The sequence below is a fragment of the Danio aesculapii genome, chromosome 1, assembly GCF_903798145.1.
Source record: "Danio aesculapii chromosome 1, fDanAes4.1, whole genome shotgun sequence".
NCBI lineage: Eukaryota > Metazoa > Chordata > Actinopteri > Cypriniformes > Danionidae > Danio > Danio aesculapii.
In genome coordinates, this window is record NC_079435.1 from 41742377 (window position 1) to 41754498 (window position 12122).

The window sequence follows — 12122 nt, forward strand, 5'->3', positions numbered from 1 at the left end:
AATACAAAAAAACAAACCATATGATTCTAAACAAGCATGCAAACTTTGATGGATGTATGGTCATACAGTAGGTGGAGTTATAACCCTTATCATAACCCTAACTAAAACAAAACAACTGTATCTTTAGGTCAGTTAAAAATAGCTCATTTTCTCACTAATTTAATTGGTTACATGATTGCAAATTATTTAAAATATAAATTTTTACATATGTATTTCAGTGCCTTAATGTGCTTGGACTCGGTTAATTACGGCTTGCAGCTATATATTAATAATTATTTTAAATTATATACACTGCTCAACATACTGTATATGAGTACACCCCTCACAAATCTCTCATTTAGATTCATATTTTGTATAGGAAGCTTTATAATATTATATTATAATATTTATTAATATTATATTTGTGCATATACATTAAATAATACAAAATAATTTATGATAACAGTCCAAAATTAGTACACCCAAATTTATATAATAGTGAAAAAAAATGTAAAAAGGGAAAAAAATAACAAAATTCAAGAGAAAATGTATGAAAAATGAGAAAAAATTTAGAAAATGTAAAAATTTTGTAGTTTGTAATTTTCCCCCCAATGTTTCACATGAATTTAAATGTATTATTTTTTTATTCCTAAAGATGTTTGCTGACTAAAATATTATTTTAAAAATATATATTTGCTGTCCCGGGAGAGAACCCTGAGCTTAGAGATATTTGAGCCCAGGGCTCCCGCCCGGTCGATAAGCATATCAGGTGATCCGAGATCAGGTAGGTCTCGAGAGCTCCCCCTTTAGAAAAGGGAGGAAAAGGAGGAGATGGGGTTGAAGGGGCGATTCTTCCAAACGAAGATAGAGCAGTAGGGAGAAAATGATCCATTTATAGTAAACTAGGATCACTCTGTTTGGATTATTACTGATTACAGATGAGTGGCCAGACGTGCTCAATCATATTACGTGCTCCTCTCGAAATTAGTTTATGAAACTTCACTTAATATACCTGTTTTGTTCACCAAAGTATATTACCTATAATCACTGAGAAATGGATAAAAGTATTCATTTTCAAAATGGGGTTTACTCAGTTATTTAAAGCACTGTATTATATATTAATTATTATAAATACAGTGATTTTAATATTTTATAATTATTCAAAAAAATAAACCATGTGGTCTTTTTTTCGTAAGAATGGAAGAGTAGCTGCACGTACGGGCTTTCTTGTGGAAGTGTTGTCTGCGCCGGTGTGGATCAAAGCTTGTCAAGTGAAGATGAAGAGATTTGCACATCATCTGAGTTGATGACACGAACATTCACCCACGCTCTCACTCCATTGTTCCGCTTGAACCTGAGCTGAACCTGATCTGTTAGTTACACTTGCCGTTAGTTTAGAGCTGCTGGTCAGTGGGTTATAGAGCAGATTAATGTGACATCATCCTTTGGCCATGTGGATTAGTGAGACTACGTCAATCACACTGCTTATCTGCACTTTCCTCATTTGCAAGAGTTAATTCACGTCGTCTTTCGTGCAGTATTAACTGTAATGCACTTTTAATGCACATAAAGTCACAGTCTGATTGTGAAAAAGGGTTAAATCAGGTTTGCGGTCTTTGGAACTTTTAAAGGAACATTCACGCAAGATTTGTCGAAAAACAGTCAGGGGTGTGTTTTCCAAACAACGACATAACTGGCGGCTGAACTATCATAGTACGATGTATCATTTGGGAAAAGAACGATGTAGTGACGAGCGTTTCCCAAAACCATATTAATTGAAATATATGTAAACGACACATATAGGACATATATATGTGTCCTTTACAAATATAATTGAGAATATTCCATATTAAATCACTAAGCCAACACGTATTCTAATCTCATATTTAAATCATATAAATCATTATTGGTTGTAGGCCCAATTTACAATAGGGTATTTATTAAGAAATGAAAAAAATCCTACTTAATAATAATAATAATATTAATAATAATAATAATAATAATAATAATAATAATAATAATAATAATAATTATTATTATTATTATTATTGTTATTATTATTATTATTATTATTATGTTTTATTATTAGTAGTAGTATTTTTAATTATTATTATTATTATTATTATTATTATTATTATTATTATTATTATTATTATTATTATTATTATTAATATTATTATTATTAAGTAGGATTTATTTTATCTTTTTTTTTTTTTAAGTCTACTTTTACAATTTGACATTTAAACCACTGCATAAATGTTCTAACCAACAGGCCCATGTCATGTACAGCACATATACATTTCTTAATAAATAACCTACTATAAATTAAAACCATTAAGGTATGCTATATTCTTGTTTTCACAAGCTTTGGAGACGTTACGTAAATTCCGCTTTTAAATAATAGGTCCCCTATAGCTTTTGTCATGAGCCACATCTGCGTTCAAAATGGTATAAATGATTTCAAAGTGCACTACGAAGGGAACACAATTTTAAACATGAAGATCACTAAAACTGAACTGTAAAAATAATTTGAAAGCAAATTACACCTAAGAGTGATGACTTTAATGTTTTTTTTTAAATCATTCCAAGTTTAAATATTAGAATGTTCTACATGAATAGGGCATAGGGGAGAGAACTGGGAATAGAACACAGCCAGGAACTATGCTTCTAACTACAGCTCTAGAGGTGTAGTTGCAAGCGTACAAGTTTGCGACGCAGTTTGTTGGAGTGACAGATTTGGGAAATGCCAAATTAACGAACTATGTTTGTAACGACGGAACTTGCAACCACAGTTGGCAAACGATGGTTTTTGGAAATGCACCCCTGGTCAGGAAATCAAATTCAAGGGTCTTGAAATGAGAGGTTTTATTCAATTAGATGTTTCTTTTTGCCAATGTTTGGTTGTTATGTTATTTAAACTATATCAAGTTAAATGACTAAATTCACTGCATAAATTTTTGCATATAATTTTTTACCACTACAATTTTTTATGTGGTAGAACATGAAAATTAATATCATCATGAGTTGACTGAATTTATGTATTATTTATTTATTTATTAATGTAGATCCAATAATGTGCAATTGTAATATTTGGTAAACATTAAATAATTATCAGCTTCTATAAAATAAAATAAAATAAAATAAAATAAAATAAAATAAAATAAAATAAAATAAAATAAAATAAAATAAAATAAAATAAAATAAAATAAAATAAAATAAAATAAAATAAAATAAAATAAAATAAAATAAAATACTGTTTTAGGAACTTTAATGCTAAACAAAATATTTAATTTAGTGGAAATATTCAGAGTACAACCATACCAAAATATTATTGGTTTTGCATATCCTTGAATGTATATAAATATTAGTGCTGGGCAAAAATTAATCGCGATTTAATCAAATACCAAAAAAATGATTATTTTGATATAATATAAATATATATGTGTTTACATTTAGATATAAAATAAATATGTTATAAATATAACATACACAAATATTAAGTCAAGCTTCTGTTTGGAATCAATTAATCGCGATTAATCTTTTCCCAGCACCAATAAATACATTGCATGAATGAAATGTTATTAAATGAGCATTTGGCACAAGCCCTTCATGTAACCTTTAACTTAAAAAACATAGATGGAATATATCAATGGGCGTCACAGTGGCACAGTGGGTAGCACAATCACCTCACAGCAAGAAAGTCGCTGGTTCGAGCCTCGGCTGGATCAGTTGTGTTTCTGTGTGGAGTTTGCATGTTCTCCCAGTGTTCGCGTAGGTTTCCTTCTGGTGCTCTGGTTTCCCCCACGAGTCCAAAGACATGCGGTATAGGTGAATTGAGTAAGCTAAATTGTCTGTTGTGTATGTCTGTGAATGTGTGTGTATGGATGTTTCCCAGTCATGGGTTGCAGCTGGAAGGGCATCCGCTGCATAAAACATGTGCTGGATAAGTTGAAATTAATAAAGGGACTAAACCGAAAAGAGAATGAATGAATGAATGAATGAATATATCAATGTTTATTCTGGAGATTTGAAATACAAAAGATATCCTGTCCACTAAACTGGGCCATAATTCTCATTCTGACACAGTCTGAGTTAATTATGTGCCACCTTATTCAAAATGTTGTGTTTTTTTCTCTGCAGCTGCTCCTCGCTTCACTCGAACTCCCACTGATCAGATAGGAGTTCAGGGCGGCGTCGCCTCCTTCGTCTGTCAGGCCACCGGAGACCCACAACCTAAAATCACATGGAGCAGAAAAGGCAAAAAAGTCACCAACCAGAGATTTGAGGTACGAACACGCACAAGAAAACCTTACAGACACCTTGCTTACATGTTCACATAGTTGTAACACTGCTAAAGTGAGATTCCCCTAGTACACGTCTTGTAACTTCACACATTTCTGTCCTATAAAGACAACAGCTATTCGGGGAGTCGCTGACACATTTTTCTTTTCTTCTGTGTGTTTTTGTTTGTAGGTGATAGAGTTTGAGGATGGCTCCGGGTCTGCGTTGCGAGTGCAGCCGCTTCGAACCCCCCGTGACGAGGCTATTTATGAATGTGTTGCTTCTAATGAAATTGGGGAGATCAGCGCCTCTACGCGCCTCAGCGTTCTCCGCGGTACCATCACTTCTCAATGCTAACTGCTTTAAAACATGGCTAGTGTTCAGACAGCTCTAGTGCTTTCAGTGGAAATTGCCTGATTCTTTATGTTAGTGAAAATGACTGTTATTTTTAGAGTCACTAACATTGAAGATCTGTTAAAAAGCAAGCCAGCAGACACACAACATCATAAGACGTTTTAATATTCGGTTAGATTTAGGTCATAACGTCAGGTGACCAAAATTCAATGTCTAGCCAGCGTCTAAGGACAACGTTATTTTGGAGTCCAATAATGACGTCAAATTACATTGTTATTGGGTGATTTTAGGTTGTGTTGGAAAGTGACCAAAATCCAACGTCTGATAGATGTCATAGTGGTAACGTCCACACAACGTCAAGATGTAACATGACTAGACGTTGATATTTGGTTGACTTTAGGTTGGACGTTGGACATTGATGTCGGCCTGACGTTGGGTTCTGACTTCAACTCGATTTTCATTTCCAAACAAAATACAACATCCCCATGACGTTGGGGGTATGTTAGGATACAACATCAATATGACGTCATGTTGACGCCCTGTGCCTGCAGGAAATTTGAATATAATGTTTTGTGCATAAGTTATGCAAAATAGCACACATTATTCCGTTTTATTTTATTCCTCTACACAATATCTTGTGTTTCACAGTACAAGACAATTTAGGACTCTCGTTTTTATTATTATTATTACACATTTATTATTTTACACATTATTACACATTATGTTTTCATGTTGTTAAGAAATAATCAATTTAATGGTCAGCATACATAGATACAGTTGAAATCAGAATTATTAGCCCTCCTGTATTTTTCCCCAATTTCTGTTTAACAGAAAGAACACATTTCTGAACATAATAGTTTTAATAACTCATTTTTTCAACTGATTTTTTCTTTTAACCTTGCCATGATGACAGTACATAATATATTACTAGATATTTTTAAGACACTAGTATTCAGCTTACGATTGTTTGTTCTGTAGAATATAAAAATTGGGGGCTAATAACATTAACCTTAAATTTGCTTAAATTAAAAACTGTTTTTATTCTAGCTGAAATAAAACAGATAAGACTTTCTCCAGAAGAAAAAATATTATAGGAAATACTGTGAAAATTGTCTTGCTCTGTTAAAAATCATTTGGGAAATATTTGAAAAAGAAAAATTACAGGAGGTTAATAATTTTGACTTCAACTGTAGGTGCAACATTAAACACCTACTGTAGCTTTTTGTATATGCTTGAAGCTTGTTTGTAAAAAATATATAATAGCAAAGATCCCAAAATACTGATGTCCTAACCTGCTTTTTAAATGATAATGATTGCTTGCTGTATGATATCATTTATAATGACCCATTACAAAAAAGCATGTATTGTATAATAATTTTTAGTTTAATTTAAAACGGAAGTGTTTTAGGGTTATTATTGTTAACTAAGACTGAAATCATAAAATTACCATGTTTTTTTTTATCATTTAGAAAATAAGCATTCATTTTGATTTCAATTTAAAACTAAACTATAATAAATATAGCCCAATTTTTTAGATGACAAAAAATAATGCAAATGCTAAATGCTGCAACCAACATTACTTAAACTTTTGTTCAAATTTGAATGAAATATAAAAATTAAATAATAGCTAAATAATAAAAATAGCTTAATTTAAAAATTCATATCTTACTGTTTTACTTTATAAATGACTCCAGAAAAAATATTAAATGATAAAAACAATGTGAAATGTGGTTTAAAATTTGTTAATCAATTAATTAAAATAATTGACAAAAATGTAAAAGAAATTAGAGTACAATGAAAAGATTTGATCAAGTAAAATGGACATCAACGCACTGAGGAAGGTGTTGAGCTGAAATGTTTGGGTTTATATTTCCGAACAATGTGAAATAATAAAATTATATAATGAAATGTCTCAATGAGTGCAGGTATAAGAACAATGCACCAAAATTAAACATCGCAAGACGCAATGCATACTTCACTGTTGAATTAAGTAAAATGTGTAATAATAATAATAAAAACGAGAGTCCTAAATTGTCTTGTACTGTGAAACACAAGATATTGTGTAGAGGAATAAAATAAAACGGAATAATGTGTGCTATTTTGCATAACTTATGCACAAAAATATCACCCTTGTAAAGATCCAAGCTGTTCAACGAAGGTGTGACTGTAGTGTTTGTTTGTTTGTTTATTTCAGAGGACCAGCTCCCCGCGGGTTTCCCATCTATAGACATGGGCCCTCAGCTGAAGGTGGTGGAGCGGTCTCGCACCGCTACCATGCTGTGTGCAGCCAGCGGGACGCCTGACCCCGAAATCACCTGGTTTAAAGATTTCCTGCCCATTGACACACACACTCACGGCCGCATCAAACAGCTGCGCTCAGGTGTGTGTGCTGAAGGAGTCACGCTCTCTCAGCTCTTATTCTCCTCATTTGTTTAAAGGTGCACTTAAGAAATGTCCAGCAAACAATGTGTAATGGACATAATTTACATATATTTTTATAAGGATGTGTCTCACTTATATGAGATAAAAAGTCATTTTTTATGTAGCTTTATACTTGATGAATCAGGATGATTCTTATTGAGGTCACATGATCTGAGTTTTGCAGACTTTACTAATAACTATTCAATGCGTGATTCAACCACATGAGCTATTAGAGATGGACCAATATTAAAATTCTGGCTGATGTGATCATTATGCTGATTAATATTTTCATAATGTGCCAAATATTAAAATTAGATAATATTTTCACTTTAATCTAGGAAAAACATATTAAGTATAACAACATGATTTAGAAAAGCAATGATTTAGCAATAATAGTACATAATATTGCCAGTTTTTCATTATATTTCTATTGAATTTTATCTTCACACTTACAGTATACATATGAAGTTCAATACCTTATTCAATAATTCAAGAAGAAAGGTAAAAAATACTAACAAAATACAAATAATACAACAATGGGGCAACACGGTGGCTCAATGGTTAGCACTGTCGTCTCACAGTAAGAAGGTCGCTGATTCGAGTCCCGGCCGGGTCAGTTAGAATTTCTGTGTGGAGTTTGCATGTTCTCCCCGTGTTCTCGTGGGTTTTCTCCAGGTGCTCCGGTTTCCCCCACAGTCCAAAGGCATGCTCTAAAGGTTATTAAATAGGAATTATATAAGCTAAATTGGCCGTAGTGTATGTGTGAAAATGAATGAAAAAAACAACACAGCAAGAAGGTCACTGGTTTGAGCCTCGGCTGGTTCAGTTGGCATTTCTCTGTGGAGTTTGCATGTTCTCCCCATGTTCGTTTGTGATTCCTCTGGGTGCTCCGGTTCCCCCACAAGTCCAAAGGCATGCACAATAGGTGAATTGGGTAAGCTAAATTATCCATATTGTGTGTGAATGAGAGTATGGGTGTTTCCCAGTGATGGGTTGCAGCTGGAAGGGCATCCACTGCGTAAAACATATGCTGGATAAGTTGACGGTTCATTGTGCGGTGGCGACCCCTGATTAATAAAGGGACTACGCCGAAATGAAAATAAATGAATGAATGAAAATAAAACAGCAAATTATGAAGGACAACATGGTAGCTCAGTGGTTAGCACTGTCGCTTCACAGCAAGAAGGTTGCTGGTTCGAGTCCCGGCTGGGCCAGTTGCCATTTCTGTGTGGAGTTTGTATGTTCTCCCCGTGTTGGCGTGGGTATAAGTGAATTGGGTAAACAAAATTGAACGTAGTTTGAGTGTTTGTGAATGTAAGTGTGTATGGGTGTTTCCCAGTACTGGGTTGCAGCTGGAAAGGCATCTGCTGCATAAAACATATGCCAGAATAGTTGGCGGTTCATTCCGCTGTGGTGACCCTTGATAAATTAAGGACTAATACAAAGGAAAATGAGTGAAAATATTAATATTAACATATGTAATAGTTATGTTAAATATAAATATTTCTATTTAAATTCAATTAAAAGGTTATCATATAATTTAATGACATCTTTTTAGAAGCATAAATCTAAAAGTACTTCAAAACCAATCAAAAACAGAAAATACAATATAAATTTAAAAGACACATAATAAAAGAGAGAAAAAAATGGCCGACCAAATGCGACAATCCATGACAACAACTTTCATTCAACAGACTTAATGTACACACAACCTCTCTGAGTGCACCTTTAAAGAAATCCTGTAGCCTAGTATCCTATCTCACACACACACATACACACACACACACACACACACACACACGCACAAAACATACACATACACACACATACACACACACAAAGTCTCAAACACACTGTTTTTGCTGTGTGAGAACCTTAAGTGATAAATGTGCTGTCTCTCTTTCTGTGTTTTAATCTACAGAGTCCTTTGGTAAGTGTGTTATTCTGAGGCACAACACACACTCACAAATGTTCATGCACAAAAACACACAAACATGTCGTTACTGGTAAAGCGCATGATATATCTATATAACAAACTTCCCCTAACAATATAGTCACCCTCTCTCCACGCACAAACTGTAGCCAGAGTGTAATATGCTAACACACATAAGTCACATATACTGTATCTACTGTAGTAGTAGTTAGTCCTCCTTACCCGAGCGCTGCCCCTCTAACATGTGGTATCGAGCCTCTCGCTTCCACTTTCACTTACGTTTTCTGGCTCCCTCCTTCACTGGCTCACTCTTTCACTTCTCCAAACGCTCACTGCCCTCGGCATTGGATTTCCTGCATCACAACCCCCTCTCACTCTTCCAGATCTCTCTCTGTTTCTCTCTTTCTTTCTCTCACTTTGTTGCCTAGATAGGTTTGAATGTCCAAATGCTGAATGTTACAGTGGCTTCTCACCCAAAAACCGTGGCCTTTTTTGGCTTTCCTCTCTCTGGGCTTGAGTCTACCTGTCTTAAGTCTCTGTGTTCTTTTCAATTCACTTTCATATGGATTTTATGATTGGCTTTCTTAGAAAATGGAGCTGTCATCATGAGGTTGTGCTATTATTACTGACAAAATTTTCTGTCATGTTTATAATTGGGTGAAATAGTGATATCTTTTATTGTGATATTGATATCTGGAATTTTAGTGGAAAGAGGCTTTCATTAGCGGATCCTTAGCTTTTTGTTTTCATTTCAAATCCTTCAAAAAGTGATGAGGAAATCGGGTTATGAAATTACAATTTGAAAATAGTTGCAATTAAATGGCAGATGCTTATGTACATGTCAGGGATGTCTGTATAAAGGACCCAAAAGCAGTGGATTTCAATTCAATAGGTTAAGCAAAATAAAAAACATTAAAAAAGACTCAGCAACTTGCTGAAATCTAGAGCAGATCATGGACTTTAGTAAAAATAAACTGAAGACTGGACCACAGGCAATGTGTCACAATATAGGATAAATTCCAACAAAAATTAGTAGCACCACAGTAAATCAAGAGTGGGATAAATTTCAGTCAAAAATAAAGCAAGTCTTCAGTCCAGGCCTGGTAATACAGGAAATAGGCAATGGCAAGGCAGTGGATCAATTCTCCAGCAGGGCAGACCAAACCCAGAATGGCTCCAAAGAACTGGACAGAGAATACAGAGATAAAACAAGAACAGACTGACAAGAAAGCTGTAAGAAACCCAACACTCTGGCAAGAGGAGAAGTGAAACACCCTCGGATATAGGACCAGCAATCAGCAGAAATGAAAGGCAGGTGGCAGTAAACAAGTGAGGCTACTAATTGGCTAAGACGATCAGCTGTGTAAAGTTACACAGCAATTTGGAGACAAATCAGAACGTTGTCAGAAAGAAAAGATCGAAAACGCTGTCAGAAAAGAGAGAGAAAGCAAAGTTCAAACCCGGGTTCTGACAGTACATCTTATCATAAACTGCTAATGTTTACATTTTGTTAGCTAGCATGCTAGCGGCTTTATTCACCAACCTGCTGCTTTCAAAACTTTTTAAGATCATGAATTCTTGTTATGAAATCCTCACATGATCTCACATAGCAGTTATGGATGTTAGCTAACAAGCTAACAGCTTGGCTTTAGAGAAGAAACTCCAAGTTCAGCATCTCAATGGGGTAGGGGAGAGCAGGGCACAAAGTAAAAAAAAAATTGGCCAATAATGAACAAAGTTATGGGGTTAGTTGAACCTTTTTTTTTTTTTTTTACCAATAACACACAAGCCTCTCCTACAAACAAGCACTGAAAGTATGACTGCCGGATCTATGATTTCTGTGCAGTATTGCCAAAAGTGCCAGGAGCTAAAATTTTACTATTTACGCAAGTTGGAACAGACAGAGGGTTAGTTATAACACATGCTTATAAAATCAGATTTCACACAATTTATTTAAATTCAGTTTACTTTAAATAGCATATTTCCTCAATACTTAACTCTTTACTTACTTATCTCTACCATATTTCTTTTTATTCTACATAGCACAGCATGTTTATTTATTTATCTATTGAATCAACACATTTGGATTCATTTGCATTATTATCCATCATTATACAACGCGTTTATTTGCATTATTAGCAATAAAATAATTTTTGTCTATTAAAAATATTTTCTATTAAAAAACATTTTTTATTTAAAAAGTTCTCAACATAACACTCACAAATTCACAAAATACACAAAATTCAACAATAATTTTGTTAGTTTATTTGGTGTCCAACAGTGTGTGGCTTATTTGTAACAACCTGTTACTATTTAATTAACTCATTTCCTTCAACACTGAGTTCAAAACTCTTTTTAAATGAGTAGAATTATCTTTTAGTAAATTTTGAGTTAACTACACTCATTTCATTTGATAAATTTGACTGTTCGGTTTTACAGTGTATCATTCCCACTCTTTTCTCAAATCGTATGCTGGGTCAAATCAAAGGTTACTATGGGCATCTCTGTTTTAGATTATGAACGTGTTCTACACACTATGAAAAATAGGTATTTCTAGTACTTTTTACCCAAATGGTTCTTTGGGCAACAACAACAAAAAAAAAGATTTTTCTATGGCATTTCTGTAAAACAATCTTTAGTTTTTCCATTCACTTTAATTTTCAAAAGTGTAAATGAAGGTTTGAGGTTAAAACATACACATTTACTAAATGTAGTTACTTAGTAAGAATCCAGTGATGTTTTTGTTATAGAAAGGAAAAAATCTAATCATATTTGAAAAAACAATACAAACATTATGATCATAAATATTTATAAATGATGGAAAATTTTCCGTTCTTTTCAGTTAAGGCGACCTCTGTTGTCATCTCGAAAAAGGCAACACTTTGCACTTAAGACAAGAAGAGTCTCCCTCCTCCCCTCTTTCTCTTTCTTGCACTCTTTCTTTTAGCTGTTTCTATTTTTTTTCCTTCTATCTTTCTGTTTTCTTTCTCTGTATATCTTTTTCACTCTCTTTCTCTATCACTTTGTCTTTTTCTCATTCTCCCTCGCTGCACTAACTCGTCTTCTCTTTAATCTCCCATCTGCTTTCATTCTCACACATCCAGGGGGTACACCTATCCGAGGTAAGAGACTAAAGCTACCCACCACATCTATC

General features: G+C 33.9%; 1 pseudogene; it reads left to right on the forward strand.

Annotated features, from left to right (window-relative positions):
* Nucleotides 1-12122, forward strand: part of LOC130221156 (receptor-type tyrosine-protein phosphatase delta-like) — a 105394-nt pseudogene that overhangs the window by 53773 nt on the left and 39499 nt on the right.